Consider the following 23,592-nt stretch of genomic DNA (forward strand, 5'->3'; position numbering starts at 1 on the left):
ATAGTCTGTTCTGTGTGCTTGATTACATTCTGCCTGAGTTCTCTATCTTGGAGCACGTGGTAGCAGGCTTAGAATCCAACCTTCTTCTAGCTCCTTCTTCTGTAAAACTAGTCCTCATGCCTCTTTGCTGTATTAGTATAACTCTGTTTTTCTCGTTCACTGACTACACCCAATGTTTAAAACATTGCTGGCAAAGGCCAACTGCCTAAGTACTAGGGGTCCCAAAAGATGCTTGAAAAGTTGCAGCCTTCCACTGGGGACAGAGAAGCTCATGTCTCATGAGATGCTGGATTTGGGTGCAGCATTCCTTAGGTAACTGAGCATCTCATTCCACAAGTCACCTAGCCTGGGGAAGGGAGTGACTGACCAAATGAGCGCTCTTAGAAAAGAGTGTTCTTTTCAGTCATTTTCTGATGAATTCAACATTTAGTTGCTCTCACAGGCAGTTTGTGTAGCCTGCTTTTGGTTTTTCTGGTGTTTGGATTATACTTTCTTGTTTCTTCGCATGCCTCATACTTTTCTGTTGGAAACTGGACATCTTAGACAATATACTGTAACAACTCTGAGTACTTTACTTGGTTTGTTCTCTAGTTTCTTCTTTCCTGTGAAGCTCCCCCTATCTGGCCATGTTCTTCTAATATAATTCTTTCCATTTAGTCTTAATTCTGCCAGAGTCTGAGTCTGTTGCTCTCATCAGAAGTGCCCTAATTCTCATAAGCTTACTGTAAAGAAAGCATTATTTACAACAGAAAATTCAATAGATCTAATAAACTGTTAAATTTCCTCAACTTGGACATTCATAGATATCAGCATGAATTACTTTTTATAATAATTGCACTGCTATTATGTGGGGTGGGAAAAGAATTAAGTACAAATGCAGTTTATGCATTTAGTGCTAGTAAAGTGTCTGCCAAATAGTAGGTGCTCAATATATATTTGTTGACTCTATAAACAAACCAAAAATATTCCTGCTACAAGGGACATCATGTAATCAATGAACAAAGAAGGGAAATTTAAAACACAATCAGAGAATTCCAGTCGATGATTTAATTTTTGAACACAAGGAAGAACTATCAGCTGAAGCCATAAAGGTATAAAGTATTTGGACATTGTATATTATGACTTGATTTCTTTATTTAACTTGGGGGGAGCAATGGCAGTGGTCTAATTCCTTTTCATCATCCCATTTTCTGCATACAAAAATTTCGCTGGTATTTCAATATCATCAATCCATTGTCACTGTCCGTTGCGCTCTGTAGGTGTAAGCAAAGTTAATTTAGGAAGGAAACACTTATTCTTCTGAAGGTTGGTTTTCACAAATGATAGATATGATTCTTTTTTTTTTTTAATTATTGTTTCCTGCCTAGACTCTTGGCACCAGAACTGTGGATAGTCACCTTCAAACCTCCACTGCAGCACTGCTGACGCTGCATTCCACTGTGCTAAGAAATAAGTTGCTTTGACATTTAGCTGCCTAAGGCTTCTTTGCTCTTTGAAATAATTATGTAAGTTTTGTCTGTTCATATGGCTTCAAAGCAGATGGTGAATTCTCACCTCAGGTGGATGGAAGAGCCCTCAAAATATTTAGCGATATTTACCAGTTGAATATTAACTATATGTGCTCTGGGGCCTTTAGAAACATATGGTTTACAATCACGGATACCGAAATCTAGGTAACAGATGATATCAATTTCAGAACTAAAGCAAACCAAGAACCCCTGGTTCTGTTCCTGATTTAAATCAAAGCCAGAGTATTTATGTCAACCAGATATAAGAAAAGCTCTTTTAGTTTCAATTTTTTGACCAGGAGATCCTCAGGACTTTCTTTCCCTGCAATGGTTTTGCTTCTGACACTTGCACACTGTGGTAACAGGATTTCACTCTGGTTGTTTTCACCAACGTTACCCCTACCTTCCCTACCTTGGCTTTTGTATTGTTGTTTCTATTCTATTGGAAATTAGTTTAGTGTAGGAGTAATAGGTGCCATGGACTTTAGGTCCTTCCACTGATAACAAGTGTAATTTTGTCCATGTCCTGACAATACCATTTCATAATTAGGAGATAGCAGTGACAGCTTTGCTGTGCTGTAATGCCACCTAGAAGGTGTGAATATTGCTGTAATAAACGTACACTTAAATACCATAGATGTTTGCACAATTGCCATTCTTAGCGAGCAAAGGAAAAAATACATTGTAACCCCTTTCATCTCTTCCCTCATTCTTAATTACAAAGGCACTAAAGGGGTGTATTATCTATCCAATCGGTTTCCAGGAAAGTCGTCTGGGAGATTTCTGTTTGTGGTTTAATTTTGGTATTTGATACATATTTTGAAGTGAATCAGGACCATGTGGTGCCTACTACATTGGTCTGTTGTCACATTTGTGTTTTTGTTTTGTTTTGTTTTGTTTTTAATGATGAGGACATGGATAAATCCTGAATGAGAGTACGTTCATGTATCAAATTAGCAAAGTCCACATTTTGTGTCTTTAGGATGGTTCTGACAAATTTATATACTTAAAGATTGTCTTCCAAGGGCAACAGCTGAGTGGAAAAAGAACTGTGCTGAGAAGTTCAGGAAGTACTAATAGCTGCCTCCATCCTCAAAAAAGGACACCTTAGTATGCCCTAGGTCTCCCATACAAAGTTTTGTCGATAGCTTCTTGAAAACTTATTTTTAAAAAAGATTTAATATTGAAAACATTTTCATCCCAATAGAAAGTAGAGATTATTGAGGAAAATAGGATTCATTTCACAGACAAATGGAAGTTTTTCAGTTCTCATCTCAGTCAGCTTATAATTATTTGGCACAACTGACTGTTCTCCTTTTTAACACAAATTCTTCACTTGGTTGCTGGAAAACCATTATTCCGATTTTCTCCTACTTTAACGGTTATTTCTTAGTCTCCTCTGCTGGCTTCTCCTTCCTTTCCCAACTTCCATAAATTGAAATGCCTGGGATATAGCCCTTGGGAACCACTTTCCTATCTGTATTTACTCTGTCTGTGATCTCCATTGTCTATCCAGTTTTGCATACTGTATATGTGATGATATTCCAATTTCTACCATTAACTCAAAACCTCTTTTCTGACCTTCAGGTTTTTATACTCCGTTACTTTCTGGAATTTTTTTCTTGGGTATTCAATGAGTGTCTCATATTAAATATATCGCACAGTGAACCCTTGGTTACCACACTCTTCACAGATCTGCTAATCTCCCAGACTCTCTAATCTCAATAAATGTCACACTGCTATTTACTTAGTTGTTGAAACAAAATCCTGGAATTACTCTTGACTGTTCCTTTTGTTTTAGAGCCTACATTCAAATCATCAGTTCTTTGGCTTCAATATGTTTTTTTAAATTGACTAACTTTTCATCTCCTTCAGTGCTCACACCCTAACCTAAGTCACCATCATTTCCTATCCAGTGTACAACCATGGTTTAGTAATGTGTCACCCTGCGTCCATCCTTGCACACTTGTTCTCCTTACAGAAACCCCAGGAAATTTTAAATAATGCACATTGGATAATATCGTTTCATTACTCAAACCATAAACGGCTTCCAGTCTCTCTTAGAACAAAACTCAAATCCTTGCCATGGCTTGTAATACACACATGGCCTGGCTGGCCATTACCTGTAACCAACCTCATTTCTTAATGCTGTTCTTCTTGCTCCTTCTACCCGGGCAGGGCTGGCCTCCTTGGGCTTTCTTGAACCTGTCAATAAGTTTCCCAGCTGACAGCCTTTGCGTTTTCTACTCGCTATGTCTAGACTGCATTGCCACGGGTATTATCAAGGGTCACCCCTCGCTTCCTTTAGGTCTCCCCTCAAGTATCCCTTGCTCAGAAGAGTCTTCCTTGACAAAACTACTAGAAATAGCACCTACCATCTCATCACTTTGTCCTCTCACATTCTCTTATATTTCTTCTTCACAATGGTCATTTTCTGGCTGTATAGTTTATGTATGTATGTATATGGGAATATGTAGGTATATTGTTTATGTATATATTATTGGACTTCCACACTTGAATTTAACCTCCTTGAAGGCAAGGGAACGATCAGTTTCATTAATTTCCATCCCCAATGCCAAGAATTGTATCTGACTTACAGTAGATATTAAATAAATAATTGTTGGATGAATGAAATGAAAATTCAGTGAGACCTCTACAGTTATTGCCCACTAGATAGGGCCTTCAAGTGACCAAGATGAGGCACTTTGCATGCCCAGGAAAGTGCTCTCTGGCCTTCAGCAGTGTCATATTATTATCCGTGTTCGAATCTACCCAACTAGAGGAGTATTGTCCAACGGAACTTCCTGTGATGACGGAAATGTTCCATATCTTCACTACCCATTATAGGAGCCACTAGCCACTATTTTAGTGCTTGAAACATGGCTAGTGCAACTGAGGAATTTAATTTTTAGTTAATTTAAATTTAAATAGCTACATTTGACTACCAAATTGAACAGCACAGGTCTAGATCATAGGGGGCAAGTGCCTGGCCTACCTTCAACCATCTTGAGCTGAGTCTTTTCTAGCAAATATTAAATGAACCTACATTTCCTGCTTCCATTGTCCTATTTTTTACACCTGTGTGCGCTTCTCAGCAATACAAAAGGAGAAAATACAAAACATCTCTTTTTAAATGTGCTCAAAGCAGAGGGGCAATTTCCCAGCACAGGAAAGAAGCTGCTGGCAGAAAGCTCCCTTGCAAATGGGGATTAGGCGAGACAGCACAGGACACAATTGCTTTCAGCAGAGCCAGTCAGCAAGCCTTGGGTTTTTGTAGATTCCCACTTAATTATACATTGCTTTCTTTCTCTGCAGCCAGTGCTGATTTGAATCTCTGGATCTGTATGCATTTACTGAGCAACCAAAAAAAGGATATACAAAAATGAATATTAAACATCTCTCTTACATGGTTTCTGAAATTTGATACAATATACAACCTTATAACTGATACAACCCTTATAAATAAAGGAGCTAATAATGATATCACAAATAGCTCCTGTAATGGGTAAATCCTCTGATAAGAAATTAATTTAACAACAGTATTTTCTAGCATGTACAATGGGAAAGAAGAAACAAATATCTATGTAACTTATTTGCATGTAGAGTGAAAACAGGATAGAGAATGAAACGACACATGCTTCCCTTGGACTTCTCTTTTCCATCCAACCTACTACACCCTGATCTGCCTTCTGAGGAAACAAAGCAGAGGGTGTGCTGGAGTGGTGGAATAAATGTCAAAATTAGGAGAAAATCCTAATTTTCTCCCTTTTAATCAAGCTGATCTACCATTTACCAGATGACTACCCTAAATAAACCAGCGTTTCTCAACCTCAGCACTACTGACAATTTGGGCAGGATAATTCATTGTTGTGGGAGGCTGTCCTGTCATTGTTGGATGTCTAGCAGTATTCCCATCCCCTACCTAATAAATGCCAAGGGTATCCACCATCTCACTCCCAGCTGTGATAGTTAAAAATGTCTCCAGAGGGTGCCAAACGTCCCTCAGGGGTCAAAATCACTGCAGGGTGAGGACCAATGAAGAAGACAGTTTAAGGTATCGTAACCTACTCCCTTCCTGTATTTACCTGGATCTTGACCTTTTAAGCTTCATCTGTTCTCAACTCCATCTTATTCTCTTAGATCAGAAAATATCTTTCCTTTAATGTTTGACCTTGGCATTCTCTTAGGTAATTTTTGACTTGGCTGTTGATGTCTCTGCCCTGCACTGACACTTTTGCCTCAACATTTAACCAATTGTTAGATTGCAAGATCTATCCTTAGGGTGGGCTTCCCAGATTTGTGTCTCTACCAGATCTGTTTGTGATAACAAAGGCAGATTACATAACCCTCCAGGGAGGAAATGGTCTAATTTCTGGTGAGTTCTAGCTTCAGCTTAGTTACTACCTTGTTGTTTCTGTAACACATTATATCAGTTAAATAGATTCCTTAGGCATCCATTTACTTGTCTTCACAATGGAAGTACAGTTGACTCTTGAACAACATGAGTTTGAACTGCATGGGTCCACTTTCAAAAGCAGATTCTTTTTTCAGTAAATACGTACGATACTGTAAATGTATTTCCTCTTCTTTGTAATTTTCTTAATAACATTTTATTTTTTCTAGCTTACTTCATTGTAAGGAGATTTATATATATATATATATATATATATATATATAATAAAAGTTTGTGTAAATCAATTCTTTATGTTATTGGTAAGACTTCTAGTCAACAGTAGGCTATTAGCAATTTTGAGGGAATCAAAAGTTATACATGGATTTTTTACTGCATGGTGGTGGTGGGGGGGCAGGGTTGACACCTCTAACCCCTGCATTGTTCAAGGGTCAACTGTACTGATTTCTGCCCTAATTTCTTCAAAAGTTTGCAAAGTTTAAATGAGATAAATGATATTAAAGTGCTTTGAAAAAATAAAAACTTGTTTCTAAATATGTAAGTGAGTATAACCGTAGCAGTGCTCCTTATTTCATGGAAACCTGTAGCAACTTACAGATAGACGAAGGCTGGTAGCTCTCAAACACATTGCCCTATCAGTACACATTTCAAGGTGAACACGAGCTTGCTCCCATCTTTTCTCACAGAGTGACAATATACTGGAATTGTATAGAATGGGAATTAGGGGTGTCTCTTTTACTGCCTTGGTAGCACCAAACTGGTCTAACAAAGTTCAATTTATCAACCCAAGTACCAGTACCAAGTGGGGTCTGTGGACTGCCTCAGGAGAAAAGTTTTTGGGTACCTACATAGCTCCCCCAAAGAAATGTGAGCTTTATCTACTCAGTGCTGGGTTTTTGTTTGTTTGTTTGTTTGTTTGTTTGTTTGTTTGTTTTTTAGCTGAGCCATCCTGCCACCTGTTGGCAGCTCAGCTTGGGCTGGGAATTGAACTGCTGTTGCTCAGAGCTCGCATTCTTGAGCGAGCTCTTAACTAACTGAGCCACTTGGCCGGCCCAGTGCTGGGTTTTAATGACTGCAAATCCCTGTCTCCTGTCTTTTTAACTCCTTCCACCATTAAACATGGAGGGACACTCCTATTTTTCTCTCCTGGTCATAGAATGTAAAATGAGGAATGCTCACCAGAGGCACCATGTGGGGCCATTTTCCAACGTGCGGTCCTGCGGTGGCTTTCAGGGCATTCATAGTCTGTTTCCCTCTTGAGGGTGTCTCCACGTCCTCACCCCAACCTTAAAACCAGATCCACTAGCCCCTGTGTATGATGGGTGTTTGTGTGTGTAGTTATATATGTGCACACTCAGAATCAGGATTTTTTTGGCATTTGGAGAATATAGAAACCAGAAGATCAAGCGTTCTTAGAACACATTTGTGGTTATACAAAGAGGAGGAGACTATGGCTTCATTGTAAGGGCCCTTTTCCTTGTAAATATGTTTAAGAAGTACCACTTAGAACCCCTGCACATATGAAGTAGGATTGGGCTTCTCCAGGCAAGAGACTGAACTGATAGGGAGAGTGAAGCAGAAAAAGCGAATTTACATGCTATGTGTGAGCTTGCCAAGGGGCTTAGGCTTTATTTCAGGGTCAGAACCCCAACCTTCCTTTACCCAACTTGGAAATGAGGAACACATCTGCATAGTATTCAGATGTGTCATCCTTGACAATGGGAACATTGAAGATAGCCAAGCAAAGGGAAATAGGTCAAGAGATATCACACATAGTTAAAAATAGCCTCCGCAGAAACTGCGTTTCTATTTGGCATCATGCCCTGTCACATTCACTCTAATTGGCCATTTGACTCACTGTGTAAAGCAAACAGCTTTCACACCTCTGGGACATGGGGGTTATGGGACTCTGTTGGCTGCTCCCAACCCACAAATTGGAGACTAAGGCAATTATTTCTACAATTAAAGCCAAAATTGTTTTCCTTTCATGTCGAGAAAGAGTCTATTTCCACTGCGAAACAATCGCATCCTCTCTGCTGTTCACTGTCTACAGAGGAACAATTCTCTGCTGAAATCTGACCCCAATCTCTAGACCCCTTCTTGCTTGGTGTCACAAAATGTCACATAATGTCACATGTCTAACCTTCCATTACACTCTCTGGCTGGGTGGACACAGCTGGACTCTCAGCCAACTATGAAGTTTAAATTGGTAACTCCAAATCTGCTCTGTAAATTCCAGCAAGAGCTGATTTGGCCAGAATTTCAATGTTATCTTCATGCCTCAGTTTAAAAAACGGAAGACAAAAATTAACTAGTCTCTAATGATTTACCTAACAGAATGTCTGAAGCACAACATTCAACTCTTTTTCTTTCAAAAGAATGTTCCCATGTGTTTTTTGACCCTCTCTCATATTCCACAATTTATTATGACCATAGAGCCAGAAAATTTGCCAATGGTTTAGGAAACTGTGTAACTGTATATTTATTACAAGACAAGTGCATACTGTGAACATACTGTGTTAAAAAAATAATTTTATATGGGAGTATTTCCGCTTAAGGAATAAAGAATTTTATTTTGCTTGTAACAGAGCCACAAATCATCATATACTTAAGTAATCTGCAGGAAACAGCACTGTTTGGTGAAAATGTTCTAACTATGATAAGTAGTGAACACAGCTTACTGGGAACCAGGAGTTTTGGGGCTTTCTAGAAAGCACTTCAGAGAACATCCTGGCATTTCTCCAAAAGGATATGACTGATTTAAGGAGAGCTATGGGGTGTCAGTTGTTTTAAATTACTGAGCTCTCCCTCTGGACTTCCTCTCTACTTCTCTGGAGATAACATTAGGCAATAGTCAGAGATCTTTGAAAACCCATTTCATAGAATCTCCATCCCTGGGTTGCTTAAGACCCCTGCCTGGTTATCTGAATATTAGTGGATCCCATGAAATGAGATGGTTTGGCCCAGTCACAAGGAATTTCTAAAGGATTTTGAAAAGCAATAACTCCAAATTATATAGAGTTGAGGATTATCTGAGGAGAACTATTATAAAATTGGGAATTAAATAACAAAGTAAAAGAAACAAGCCATCTTCTAGCCTGTTCGTTTCCTTGTTTGGAAACAGGAAATATCCCGAGGCTTTCATTAAAAATAGAACTTATATTTTTAAGAGACAAAGATAATATATGAGTATAATGTTCTTTTCCTTATGGTCAAAACAAGAATTCTAAGTCATTAGACATCCAGAAAATGGATGACTTCTTTTTGTTATATCCACTTTTTTCACTCATTTCACACAATTCTGGAAATACATACTTAAAATTTTTGAGTACCCAAAAAAACACTTTTGGCCTCTTTTCCATCATAGTGACCTAGTTTTCTAGTATTTAATAAAATTAACATTTTATTCATGTAGTAAGCACAAAATGAAATAAGTGGGGACAGATTATGGTAATACAAGACATTAAGTCTATCCAGAGAGTTAAAGGATGCTAAACTAAATAGAATGTGATGTGACTGGTTTTTCAAAGAGAAGAGATTGTAAAGTTTATAAACATATTGCATCTTTTTATGAGTTTTGAATCATAAACTAATTGTATAAAAGCACTCTTCTCAAGATAAACCATGACCCATTAGTGGTTTGGGAGGCAGTGCTTTGTCAGAAATGCTGTTTTAAGATAGACTATATCATATTGGCTTCGAATATAACTAAGAATTTGACTTGGTTGGAAACTGCTTGGGCTGGAGATTTGACAGCAAGGAAAGTGAATTGAACTGAATGAGAAAATGGGATATCCAAGAGGTGACGTATGGGTTGGAATCAAATAAGCAACTAGGAATAATAGTATTGATATCAATAATAATAATAACCATAGTGGTTGATATTACTGCTTTATGCTAACCATCAGTTTGGGAAGACCATGAACTATTGTGTCAAAAGGATAAGCTTTTGGCCCATATGAACTCTTACTTCTGAAATTACTGATTTTCTGTGCTCATGCTAGATGGGCAAAAGAATGGAGGGGAAGTGACAGAAGAGGATGGTATAGATGGGTAATCAGGTACCCTCTGGTGAAAGCCAGAGAAGATTGTATGTGTATATTTATTTAAAACATTTTTTTTTTAAGATTTTATTGGGGAATTGGGGAAGAGGAACAGACAAGTTGCTGTCCTTTTGTTCTTTAGTCTAGTTGTGGAGAATGTCATTCACTGGCCCATGTTGGTATGATCATTGTGCTCTTCCCGGGTGAGGCAGTCGCTCGCCGGCCATTGGACAGCCTGCCGGCCACTCACACTGGCTGCCGGCCACTCATGGTAGCTCATGGTAGCCCACTGCAGCAGGGGCTGCAGCCTACGCCATCACTGGCAACTCACAGCAGCCCAGCTCCAGGTTAAGCTGTTGTACACCATCTTAGGTGTAGAGATGTAGAAGGCACAGCGTCACTGGACCTCATGTGGGATCTGAGCCCAGGCCCTGCTGCTCAGAGCTGGCATCCCAAGCCAACTCTTAACCAACACACGTCTCATCCGGCCCTATTTAAAACATTTAAATTAATATATTAGCTATTGCAAATAGTAGATATTTTAATTGCAATTGTATAAAGCTAGTCTTCACAGACATAACACTAAAACTATCTTTATTCCTTTAGGTTCATATTGGGAATATATCTGTATTTCTAAAAGAGTTATATATATATATATAGTGCCAAAAAATATATACACATTTTAAGAAAGGAAAACTATTGAAATTGTATATACTCAATATATATCGATAACAAAAGATGAATGAATACAAGTCACGTTTGACTTCTGCAATTACAAGAGGTGCTCAAAGTGGTTATCATCAGTGTCCATACACTTCTAATTATGGCAAACTACTGCTTGAGCAACGTTGATCAAATTGTCGACTTACATACATTTTTTTTGGCACCCCTAGTATATATACTTACATGGTGGAAAGTTCGCAAACTTAATTGTCCGTGTTTGTGTGTGTGTGTGTGTGTGTGTGTGTGTATGTATGTAATACACACACAAATTGGCACTAAAACAGCTTCCACAAATTGTTACTGGCATCTCAGCACAGACCCTATGATAGGAGCCTTTTGTACATGTAGCTGCTCATAAGGGACCAACTTGTTTGCAACGCTCAACAAGTCTCCTCAAATACCTTCTGCTGACAATGCCCTCTGACCAGGATAAGTTGCTAGCAAGACCTGTTAATCAGTGTTCATTGGCTCACTCTCTCCTTGGATTGTTTCACTCAAATTTTAACAAAATTTAGAGTTCAGATGAACAATTAATTGATATACATTTATACATGGCATATTGGAAATAGTTCTTTATTAAATTGTATAATTTTTCAATTCCTTGCTCTTCACTTATGCTCTCTAGGCCTTTAACCTACTATCTCTTTAATTAGTATTTTTACATACTTTATTCTTTCTTATCTTTCTGCAATTTCTGCTTGGTTTTCAGGCAGCCTGCCTCTATCTACTAAGTATTATGATTTTCTTTATGACCTCTATTCTTACTTGTACCTTGAAATTTGATGGTTTTTCTCCTACTTGAAAACCATGTCAAATATCAGCATTATTTGTTCTTTCCTTCAATTCATCTTCTAAAGATTTGTTGGGGCCAGTCCAGTGGCTCAGTTAGTTAAGAGCGCGAGCTCTGAGCAACAGGGTCGCCAGTTCGATTCCCACATGGCCCAGTGAGCTGTGCCTGAGCTGAGATGCAGCTGAGCTGCCAACAGCTGGCAAGATGGCGACTGGACTTGGGAGCTGAACTAGCTGCATCCTCCACAACTAAGGTGAAAGGACAAGTTGGCTGTTTTTCAACACTGTTCCCCTTCCCCAATAAAATCTTAAAAAAGAAAAAGTTAACTTAGAAATTAAACAAAAAAAGAAAGATTTGTTGCACTATCACAGCTTTTTAGTTTTAGCCTTTCACTGTGCTATACTTAGGCCTCCTTAAGTTTTCTTCTTAGTGATGTTGGAATTCAATTTGTCTTTTTTCTTTTAAGTTCAGGGGTTTCTTCTGAGTTTATGTCCTTTCTTTGGCCATGAGGTCTCCTCAGGTGTGTTATTTTTTGCTCTTGGTTTACAAAGTGGCTTGGTTCTGACTATATTGAAAGGTGTATCACTTGTACCCCTCAGATTCTGCATGGAAAGATAACAGCCTATTATTCATTTATAAATCTGGAAGATACTGAATCTGTGGTCTCACTAATAAAACTCAGATTGAAAAAGAACAAAATGGGTGCAGAACAAATAAGTAAATGCTGATGATTCAATATGTCATACACCCCAAAAATTATAGAATGAGAGAGTCAAAACTCACAAAAAGAAATAGAAGACAAAAGACATTCATATTTCTATTTCATGTCAAAAGGGTTAGACTTCTTCTTGTGGCAATTTGGTGCTCTAGGTAAATTATTTAACAGTACCATTGAAAATTATTTAAAATACTGAATCAAATATTTTAAATTATTCTTAAAAGCATCAATGGGCTTATAAGAACTTTTGGTAGACTCAGTCCAAACATAATGAAGAGAGAAACCCAATGAGAAAGTATAGTGTGGAAACCAGGTTTCCTATTGGGACATTTTCTGAAATATGTGAATGTTGGAATTTTAATGCTGTCTAAGGGTAGGGAAGGAGAAGCAAAGCCAAGAATCCACCTAAGGTAGGGAGTTAATAGAACACCCCTCAGACACAACTGGGACCTGAAAAGTAACATTTGTGATGCTAGTATGAATTGAAACATAACTCTGCACCCTAAATAAGAGAATATTACTGTCCTAAACTTAGGAATTAGAAATATATTAGAATTATCAGATACAGAATACTAAAATAATATTTTTTATTTTAAGAAATAGAAAGCAAGCCTAAATAAATTCCATGAGACTAAGAAACTATAAAAATGACAAAGTCGATTTTTAAAAAGAACCCAATACCATTTTTAGAAATAATAGAGTATAATCATTGAAATGGGAATTCTGATGAACAGTCTAAATACAAAGTTTTACAAAATTGGAAAGCAAATCAGTAAACTGGGATATGAATGTAAACAAACTAGAATATGATAGAGATAAGAGTTGGAAATTGTGAAAAAGGTAAAAGTAAATAAATATCTTGCCAACAATATAATAAGCTTTTGTAGTATTTTATAGTAAACATTAAAATTAATAATAATCTAAGTAGGAGACTGATGAATGTAATTCAAGAATTCTAAGGGTCATGTAATTTGGAGGAAGAAGATAAAGATATTAATGAAATTTAGACAGAACTTCAAAGTAATTGTATTGATCATTGAAGTACAGTTATAGAATATATAGCTTCAAATATGTATATATAATTTTCAAATTAGTACAGATAAAATAGAATGAGAAAAAGTATAAAATCATTAAAAAGAAGGTAGAAAATGGAGAGAAAATTAACCAGTATTATAGTATAGATAGCTTAAAAAAAACAATAAAAGAACACTGTGGGAATAAATCCAAATATGTTTATAATTACAATACACTGCTAGTTGAATTAATTAACTATATCCAGTTTATATAAGATATATAAAAATAGGAGATTATGGAAACTTTGAAAGCAAAAGGATGAAAATATAGTAAGCCGGAATAGTTATAATAATATCATACAAAATACTCTTCAATATACAAAGAGTTATTAGAGATAAATAATGACATTTCATGAAGAAGAAATGTTTAATTCAACAGAAAGACATGATAATTCTAAATTTGTCAACAGCTAGAAGTATGCCCTTACAATATATAAAGCAAAAATTAGCAGGAATATATAAATACAAAAAATTTTCATATATACTTTTTAGTAACTAATACATAAATAAGACTAAAAATCAGAAGGATATAAAATATTTGAACAAGATTAATAAATGATATGATTTACTTGTACAACACCACAAACAATAACCAAATGAATTCGACCCGTTGCTGCTGGAGTTCTTGGTGTGGCCGCTCTCCAAGAAGCCGCTCAGATAGGAAACATCGACAAATGAACTGGTTAATGAAGAGTTGAGAATAGCCTATCCAATTATTGATGGGATTCCTAATATGATACCACAAGCTGCTAGGATGACACATCAAAATAAGCAAGAAGATACGGAGAAGCACTAGATCATAATTAAAAACAACAAACAGCTAAATTTTCTTAATAACATCTACGTTTTAAAAAGTCAGGGTGGCAGGTAGTAAGTGGAGGAGAAGAATGTTTCTTCTGTCTCTTCCTGTGTTGACTGTCCTTATTCCATTGGTCTCTTTAGCAGGACTGTTCTACTCGGCCTCTGTGGAAGAACACTTCCCACAGGGCTGCACTAGCACAACCAGCCTGTGCTTTTACAGCCTGCTCTTACCCATTACCATACCAGTTTATGTGTTCTTCCACCTTTGGACTTGGATGGGTATTAACTCTTCCAGCATAATTAATGCAACCAGAGCCAAGATGGTACATACATTAATGCTTTGTCGAATGTCTATATCTGAAAGCTCAGCTGCATGGAACTACCAGGGACACGCCTAATTTGCAAGAAAGATGCTTTACCTTGCTTCTGTCAGAGATTTAGGACTATGGGACGGTTAGGCTCTAGAAGCCTCTTTTATTGTACTTTGGTTCTGCTCTTGTTTTTTGAAGGTTCTAATTTATAACTGCTAAATCAAAAGAAATATTTCAACAAAGTGTGTTGTTTGAAATTACAGCCCCAACCATCATCTGATAATTTTATTTCTCATCCCATTCATCTAAAAGTTAATTTGCAATTTTGTGTTTATTTTAGAATCAAAGTCTTTGGTAAAGTCACATGTTACAGATAACTGAAATAATTCCACAGGAGCTGTGTTGGAATAGTTGGAGAGAAATGCATTTGAACTAGTGTATATAAAACTACAATAAAGTGGAAATTTCATGGGAGGGAAAAAAATAACAAAATGAAGAATATACATACTTTTCCAAGTATATGCAAAATTTTCACACAAAAAAATTAACATACATGTATACTAGGGTGTAAAGCAAATTTTAATAATTTTAAAAGGTTGATGTCATAAAAAATTTTCTCTGCTATAGTGAAATTAACGAAGGAAATATCAGAGGTGCAGGCAACTTTTATAGTTATAGAAATTAAGAAAAACAGTTATAAGTAACCCATGGATTAAAAATGAAATAATATTTGAAATTCAAAAATATTCTGAACTGAAAGGTAATTATAATAATATGTGCCAAAAATTGTAAATAAAGTAAAATCATTCTTTGACAAAAATATATAAATGTAAATGCTTTCAAGAAGAACATCGTCTAGTGATCTCAATATTTATGTTAAGAAGTTAAACAGATAGCATATAAACCTAAGAAAAATAAAAAATAATAGATCAAGTCGAGTTAACACAGAAATTCAATGTTGCTTTAATACTGAAATAATTAATTAAGACTAAGCAATAGATTACAGAGAAAAATCACATGATGTTTGTAGTGCTGAGAAAGCATTTGCTATAACTCAACATCAATACATAACTTTAAAAAGCTTTGTCAAATGGATTTTCAAAAAGTACAGTACACATCACTGTAAACATCAAATTAAATACTTCAAAAGATATAATATTTACAAATAGTATCAAAATATAAATTACAATTTGTGATCAAGACCTTTTGGGAGAAAAGTATAGAACTTTATTGAACATATTAAAGAAGATGTGAAGAGTAAAATTTTTAGAGGCGATATAATATTACGAACTCAGGTGTAAAGGATATCTTAAACTAGATGCAAAAATTGTAGAACACAAATTATTATGCTGAACTATATGAAATTGTAGAAATTCAACAGTTTTTAGGTAACAAAGATGAAAATCTATGTTCCTAAAAACAAAAATATGATTTTAGGTTTAAACTAATATAAATGAAAAAGGTCAATAAATTTGACTAAGTAAAATGAATATTTTTCCCCTTAATATTCACCATATAGAGAATTTAAAAAAGCTCTAAACTGAGAGCAAATATTTGTTACTCATAGATGGACAAAGTTGATAAGTATCCATAATATATAAAGAATTGTTACATGTCATTAAAGGACAAATTTTCAATAGAAAAATGAGGAAAGATCTGAAGAGGAAAGGGAAACCCAATGCTCAAAATCCATATGAAAAAAATGTTCAACCTCATTAATAATCAGGGGATTGCATGTTTAAACAACGAGTTACTATTTTACACCCACTCAAGTGATAAACATTAAAAAGTCTGACTATATGGAGTGTGAGCCAGGTTGTGAAGCAATAGGAGTTCCTAAGGTTGGTTAGTAGAAGTCTAAATCAATGTAACTACCCTAATTGTCATTAATAGAATAGATAAATTATAGCATATTAAAACAATGAAACACTGTAAACTTCAATTTATGCCTCAAAGTGGATGAAATCCAAAAAGTTGATATGTCAAAGGAGTTAAGTATCAGTGGAATAATAAATTCTGATTCCATTTATATAAATTTGAAGAGCAGCTAAAACAATGTATTATCTAAGAAAACATACATTAGTAGTAAAACTATGCATTTTTACAAAAATGATTAACCTTTCAATGATTAATTACATGCAATGGAATTATTAATACAAATTCCTGGAAGGTCATTGGTTTGCGTGGAGAGAGGGAGAGGTATTCAATGAAGGAATGCCTTCATGGGGGCTTTTCAGCTTAAACTGTTTTATTTTTTCACTCAGGTGGTGGATGCATAGATATATATTCTTATTATTCTTTCAGTTTTTCACATGTTTTATATAGTCTTCAGTATATATATTTGATTTAAAAAAACAATTTTTTTAAGTTGAAAAGACTTTGACCTATTAATTAAATGGTCCTCATCTTGAAGATCCCATGAAAGTCTAAGTAATCTCATCACAGACCTATAAACATTTCAGAATGCAATGAGGTAGTAAACATTTATTTTTTAAAAACTTAACTATGAAGCCCCTTGAAGATAAATTAAGAACCAAGAAGCGCTTTTGTAACAGCAAATTTGACGAGTCTTTGCTGCTGTTCAAATTGACCAAGAGAACTTGCAGTCTTCTGCAAACATGTCTGCATCCAGTTACTCTTCTCAGGAGCCCCTGACTCAGAATATCCCTGACTGCCTCCTCTATAGTTTCGTTCTTTATTTCCACTGTGTGTCTCAAATAGACTCTATGTTTTTGTGAGGTGGACAAGCTATTGGCTCAGGTCATGGTTGCCATGGCAGTTGTATGTTTTGGACTGGGGATAAGTGAAAGGCCAGTACTCTAAACAAGCCGTTCACCCCTCTTCCTCCTGTGGGGCTATTAAGGTGGCCAATTAATGCATCTCAGGATTTGAGAAGTCACCAGAAGGAGAGCAGAAAATCAACAGACTTCATTTTGGTTCAAGATTTGTTCATGGCTTGCTTTGAAAAGCCATTCATCTAACTGAGCTTAAGCTTCCTTACCAGCAGAAAAAAGAAAGAAAAAAAAAAGTCATTGGCTTAAATGATCTCTTTTAATACCTTTAGGGATTTTGAAATACTTTTCTGAAGTCAATATGGCCTATGGGTGGGCATGGCAGGATTTAAAGCTACTTAGGTGAAGTTGCCATTGAGACACCCTTGAAACCATTCTGATCCAAAAATGTTCAGACATCTTGCTTACTATAATGTGTTAAAGTTAAAGCTGTGTTTTGACTAAATCCCTTTTCACGTGTTCTATCCCATTTGAAAATTCAAAACAATGTTTCATTATTTCTGTCCCATTCTGGGAAAGGACAGGCTTTGAGAGAGAATAAGGCCTGCTGTTGTGTTGCAGGCGTGACTAATCCTAACACTATTTGCTGTTTCTAAGTAAATCTTTTCTGTTCCAAAGAAGAGTATGCAATGAAGAATAGTACATGCTGTGCATTGTACTCTTACCTTTTATAATTCATACATGTACCCAAAGATGTATCCAGACTCAAAGATTCAATTTATATCCCTTTGGTGAAAGACATATTGTAGCAAGGTCTATGTGATTTTTTTTTTCTCTTGAGAGAAAGAGGGTCATTGGAGCAATGTTAGATGATTATGACACATGAGGACTTTGTAAAAGGTAAACAAGAATGTCCCCCAACTGGAATCAATGATTTACTTTAAAATGTCACCAAAAGATGTGTTAGTAGGCCTGTTCCCTGTTTAAGACCACTTCATTGATTCAGAGGCCTGTCATGTGTTCATCCAGCCATTCTTTTCTTGAGGGAGATCTAGAAAATCAAGGATTGGGGGAAACCAGATGACAATCATTAACTGCAGGCCTGCATTTCTGTAAGCCTCTGAAACCTTGAATTGCAGAGCAAAGCAGAGGTCATGTAATGTGTCAGCACCAATTTCCACTGTATCCCTGACTTGCTTTCCCAAGACACAGTTTGGCTCATGTATGCATTCTATGATTTGTCATCAGATTCATGTAAATTTGGAATGAAAGCCAAATCTAATTATTGGGAGTCATAAAATAAATAATCTGGTACCCAATTTTTCCTCACGTCATTACAGCAAAGGCTACATTTCTTAGCAAGTGAGCAATGATCTGTACCCCCTGTCACCCTCAATTAATAATTTCCCAGTTTCCACTGCAGTAAGAACCATAGCAAAGGGGGATACTCAAAGGCTCTGCTACATAACTTTCAAGAAAGAAAAAAATCCCACTTTTTCATACACATGATATGCAGTAGGAGTCAAGATATTTTTTATATAATAACGTCACTTAGAACGGGTTGCAGGACTAAGGAAAATTCAAAAGCTAGGAAACCTAATAGTGATAGGGTTGGATCTTAACTTTATACTATTGGGTCTCTTACAACGATAGAAAAGATTACTTCACAGTTTTTTCCATTTTGGAAAACTTATGATGTAGGATTTTATCATATTTTAACATGCTTAAAGCAAGAGACATCATATATATTGTATATGCCTTAATATAACTTTTTTTACATTTTCAATAATATGCCAATAGGATTAGTTGCCTTATATTTAAGCTCGTTTCAAGCCTTGCAAATGAATGAAGTGCCCGTTTACTGAATTTAGTTTGAACAGCAAAGGTCCACCTGGATTCAGTGCTAATTTGAAGCCTGAACTTGACTGGATGCAATGCTAATTTTGTTGTTACAGTTCACCTAACAAAATTGTTTCTTTGTTTTTTCTGTTCATCTTTAAAATAATCATACGGAGAAGGGGATTTTAACAAAGATTGAATAATTATTCCTGAAGGATGACCTCACAGCTGCATGAGTTAAATGTCCTTGTAAACCAGCCTTTTAAAGATCATTATCAAAAACAATAAAAGAAATATTTATAGAAGAGGCCCCTCCAGAAATAAGGAATGGCATTCTAGAGAAAGGACAGCATATGCAAAGGCAGGATATTCATGACCAGCTATACTTCACAGAGACACAATAAATGTGCCTGGGCTGGATGAATGTGAGGATGAGGAGTATGGGAGACGACGAAGGACTTTTTTAGATCCTCAGATCTTGTTTATTTTTTGGTGAAAGTCGGTACCCTTACAGCCTCTCACTATTTCCCCTACCCTCCTCCAGCCCCTGGCAACCACTTTTCTCCTCTGTTTCTATGAAGTTGAGTTTGTTTGTTTTAATTCTACACATACGTGATGCCAGGCAGCATTTGCCTCTCTCTGCCTGGCTTATGTCTTCTAGCATAATGCCCTCAAGAGCCATTCATGTTGTTGCAAATGGCAGGGTTCCCTTCTTCCTGATTGCTGAATTGTGCATCTATAACACATTTCCACCATGCAAGCGCACAGTGGAAAGTTTGCGAACTTAATTGTCCGACCTCGTATACACAATTGTATATACATAACGTAATTCTTCATCCTTTCATCTGTTCATGGACACTTATGTTGTTGCCATGTCTTGGCTATAGTGACTAATGCTGTAATGAACATAGAAGTGCAGATATCTCTTTACTATCCTGTTTTCATTTCCTTTGGATATCTACCCCAAAGCAGGATTTCTCAATTCTGGAGTAGTTCTATTTTTTTTTTTTAAGATTTTTTTTTTATTGAGGAATTGGGGGGATGGGAACAATGCTGGGGAATTGGGGGAAGGGGAACAGACAAGCTTCCGTCGTTCTGTTCTTCAGTCCAGCTGTGGAGGACGTCGCTTCATTGACCCAAGTTGGCACCATCATTGCGCTTTTCCTGGGTGAGGCAGATCAGTCGCCGGCTTCTAGACGGCCGCTCACGGAGGCTGTTGGCCGCTCACGCTGGCTGCTGGCTACATACAGTAGCTCATGACAACCCACTGCAGCAGGGGCTACAGCCTAGCCGTCGCCGGCGACTCACGGCAGCCCAGCTCCAGGTTGAGCTGTTGTTCAGCATCTTAGCTGTAGAGGGCAGTGTCACTGGCCCTCATATGTGGGATCCGAACCGGGGCCCTCTGACATCCCAAGCCAGTTCTTAACCATCATGCCACTCGGCTGGCCCGGTAGTTCTATTTTTAATTATTTGAGTAATAGTCATATTATTTTCCATAGAAGCTGCACCAATTTACATTCCCACCAACAGTGTACAAGGGTTTTTTTTTCCACATCCTTGCCAATGCTTGTTATATCTTACCTTTTTTTGATAGCCATTCTAACAAGTGTGAGGTGACATCTCATCATGGTTTGGATTTGCATTTTGCTGATAATTAATACTGTTGATTTGTATGTCTTCTTCAGAAAAAAGCCTATCCAGAAACTCTGCCCATTTTTTGTTGGATTGTTTGGGGTTTGTTGTTGTTTGCTTTTGAGTTGTATGTGTCTTTATATATTTTGCCTATTAACCCTTTACCAGATATAGGATTTGGAAATATTATCTCCCATTTTGTAGGTTACCTTTCATTTGGTTGATGGTTCCTTTGCTGCACAGAAACTTTTTACTTTGATGTAGTTTCACTTATTTGTTTTAGCTTTTGTTACCTTTCCTTTTGATGTCAAATCCAAAAACTCATTGCCAATATCAATGTCAAGGAGCTTTTTTCTCTATGTTTCTTATAGTTTTATGGTTTTCAGTCTTACATTCAAGTCTTTGATCCACCTTTTTTTGTGTATGCTATAAGATAGGGGTCCAGTTTATTCTTCTGCATGTGGTGGTCCAGTTTTACCAGCATCACGTATTAAAGAGGTTGTGCTTTCCCAATTATATATTCTTGGCTTCTTTGGCATAATTAATTGAATTTTCAGCTTCCTGGTTTTGAACTTTATCCTTTAGGATCTCCACGTACATAGGTTGGGGGAGTAATGGCTTTCAACACATGGTTTTGTTACCAAGCATATATTTCCTTTTTAAAAGTATAGTTGACATAGAATATTATATTAGTTTCAGGTGTACATCATAATGATTAGACATTTATATACCTTACAAAGTTATCACTCCAATAAATCTAGCACCCATCTATCACCAAAACAGTTATTACAATATTATTGACTGTATTCCCTGTGCTATTGTATATATTTCAAAGAAAGCATTAATGGTACAGCAAAAAAATCCAGAACAATTTTATTTTAGTTTTATCAATTAAAATTCTCTTAGGCTATATAAGGATGATTTCTTTAGATAACTCTCCAAGTGCTTTTGGCATGATATTACACCCAGTCTCTGTTATGTAAATATAGCTCAGGTTTGGCAAGTGGTTCCCTAATTGCTTTTGTCACATATGTTAACTCAATTCCTAATTGGCTAACATCCAGATTTTAATGATGAAAAAACTAAAGGCAAAGCATAATGGATAGGCAGACTGTTTATAGTTTCTAGTTTGTGCTTGGCAAAACCAAAAATAAAATCACACCCACACGCAACCCAAACAATTCATTGTAGTGCTTTTAAACACTGAATCTGTTTTTCAAGTGAAAATAACAAAAATTATAATTTGGCTCACTTCTAGAAATTTAAATGCATTGCTATTTAAATGCATGTATTTCATAAATTACCCCCAAATAATTTAGAACTGTCTTCATAGATTTTATTTCCTGGGTTCAAGGTAGTAATGTGAAAACTAAACAAGAGGTTATTACTAGGAAGCCACATGGACACGGAACACCATACCCGGTCATTGTTGACAGCAGTCATGAGCTGTTACTGTGTTCTTTGCAGGGCCAAGTTCTGTTACTGATGTTAATTTCATTGTGGGATTTGAAGCCAAAATAATTACTGAAGCTAATTTTAGGCAATCAGAACACTAAAACCCTAGCAAAATGATCAATGCCACCAGCAAAATGAAAATGTGTATGCTTGCTTTTCTTAAGGTACCCTCCATGGAGAAGTTAATTTGCCAAAAGACCTATTAACTAAAATCTCATTTATATTTGTGAAAAAGTTGTGCTTCCATTGTATTTGCTTTGTTTTCTAATTCAAAGATAATATTATAGAAGAGAAGCATGGGATTGATTTCTGAGCTATTACAAGTCACAAAAGAGTAGTCCTTTATACTTTATATTTCTTTTAAAGATATAATTACAAGGAGCTTATCGGCAATAATAGAGTTGTGATAACCAGAGTTACCCAGAGAGAACAAAGAGGTTATCCAAGGTTTTCATATAGCACAAAAAGGAAACACAAGAAATTATAATATCTATTTTTTTTTAAATGAGCCAGCCTCCAAAACGAAACTGTAAGGGAGATGTATTGGATGGGGCAGTATAAAAGCTATGAATCATTATATCAAATAGATCCTTAAAGAAGGTGATAGAAAGCTTCGACTTGCTAAGACCTTAGCATACAAGATTATATGTTCACAACATATTATATTTTTTATAATACACTGATTAAGAAAAAGCTGTTCTTTTAACTTACATAGAACATTCAGTAAGTGGCAACTGGCTGGTAACCAGAAAATACCCATACCTCTGTGGTGGTAGTTTTCAATGTTGCATCTACAAAAAAAAAAAAAATGTGTCTATAAGAGACACATTATATTATTGCTAATCAGATCACTAAAGCAAACTCCCAGGTATCGATGTGCTTCTTTTTTCTTTTTTAATATAACTCATCTGCAGAACTTCAGCTTTAACTTATATGGGACAAGCAGTTGCCCATTTCCCTCTGAGACTTCTGTCAGACTGCCTTCTAGAGCTCAGCTTCAAAAGATTACAGTGTGAAATAGCTGAGAGTTTCCATGGTAACCTTTGTATGTTCCTATCTGAATATGTCAGGGCTGCAGACCCTCAGTCATCTGTCAGCTAATTCAGAAGGCTCAGAGCTTCCAAGGAGTTCTATTTCCTTGCAACAGAGGTAGTAGATAAAGGCATGCAAAAGGCAAGTGCTGGATTAAAAATTTCAAGGACGGCCATTTTATTTAACTCCCAGAAAAGTGACTTTCATTGGATGATAACTTTTTTATGGACCATGAAGAACCCAGGTGTACAGAGCTATATCAAGCTTTTATCCAGTGTGTGGTCAGTATAGATTTTGGTACCTATGGTGTCCAAAGGGGCTGCCACACCAGTTCTCCTTTGAGGGGCTTGCTGTCAGCTTTGGGAGGATGATGGGTAAAGCAAACTGACTCTGACTCATGGAAATATTAGAAATCATTTCAGACCTTAGGTGATCATTAACTACCTAAAANNNNTACACACACACACACACACACACACACACACACACACACACACACACGAGGTCTGACAATTGAGTTTGTG

The 23,592-nt window shown here is 36.4% G+C and overlaps 2 pseudogenes; both read left to right on the forward strand.

The window, feature by feature from the left end:
- Positions 1-14,081, forward strand: part of LOC109386972 (protein preY, mitochondrial-like) — a 97,245-nt pseudogene extending 83,164 nt beyond the window's left edge.
- A 72-nt stretch (positions 14,082-14,153) lies between these two features.
- On the forward strand, positions 14,154-14,371 carry LOC109386978 (phosphatidylinositol N-acetylglucosaminyltransferase subunit Y-like; annotated as a pseudogene).
- Positions 14,372-23,592: the final 9,221 nt, after the last annotated feature.

The sequence above is a fragment of the Hipposideros armiger genome, unplaced genomic scaffold (genome assembly GCF_001890085.2).
Source record: "Hipposideros armiger isolate ML-2016 unplaced genomic scaffold, ASM189008v1 scaffold_143, whole genome shotgun sequence".
NCBI classification, from domain to species: Eukaryota; Metazoa; Chordata; class Mammalia; order Chiroptera; family Hipposideridae; genus Hipposideros; species Hipposideros armiger.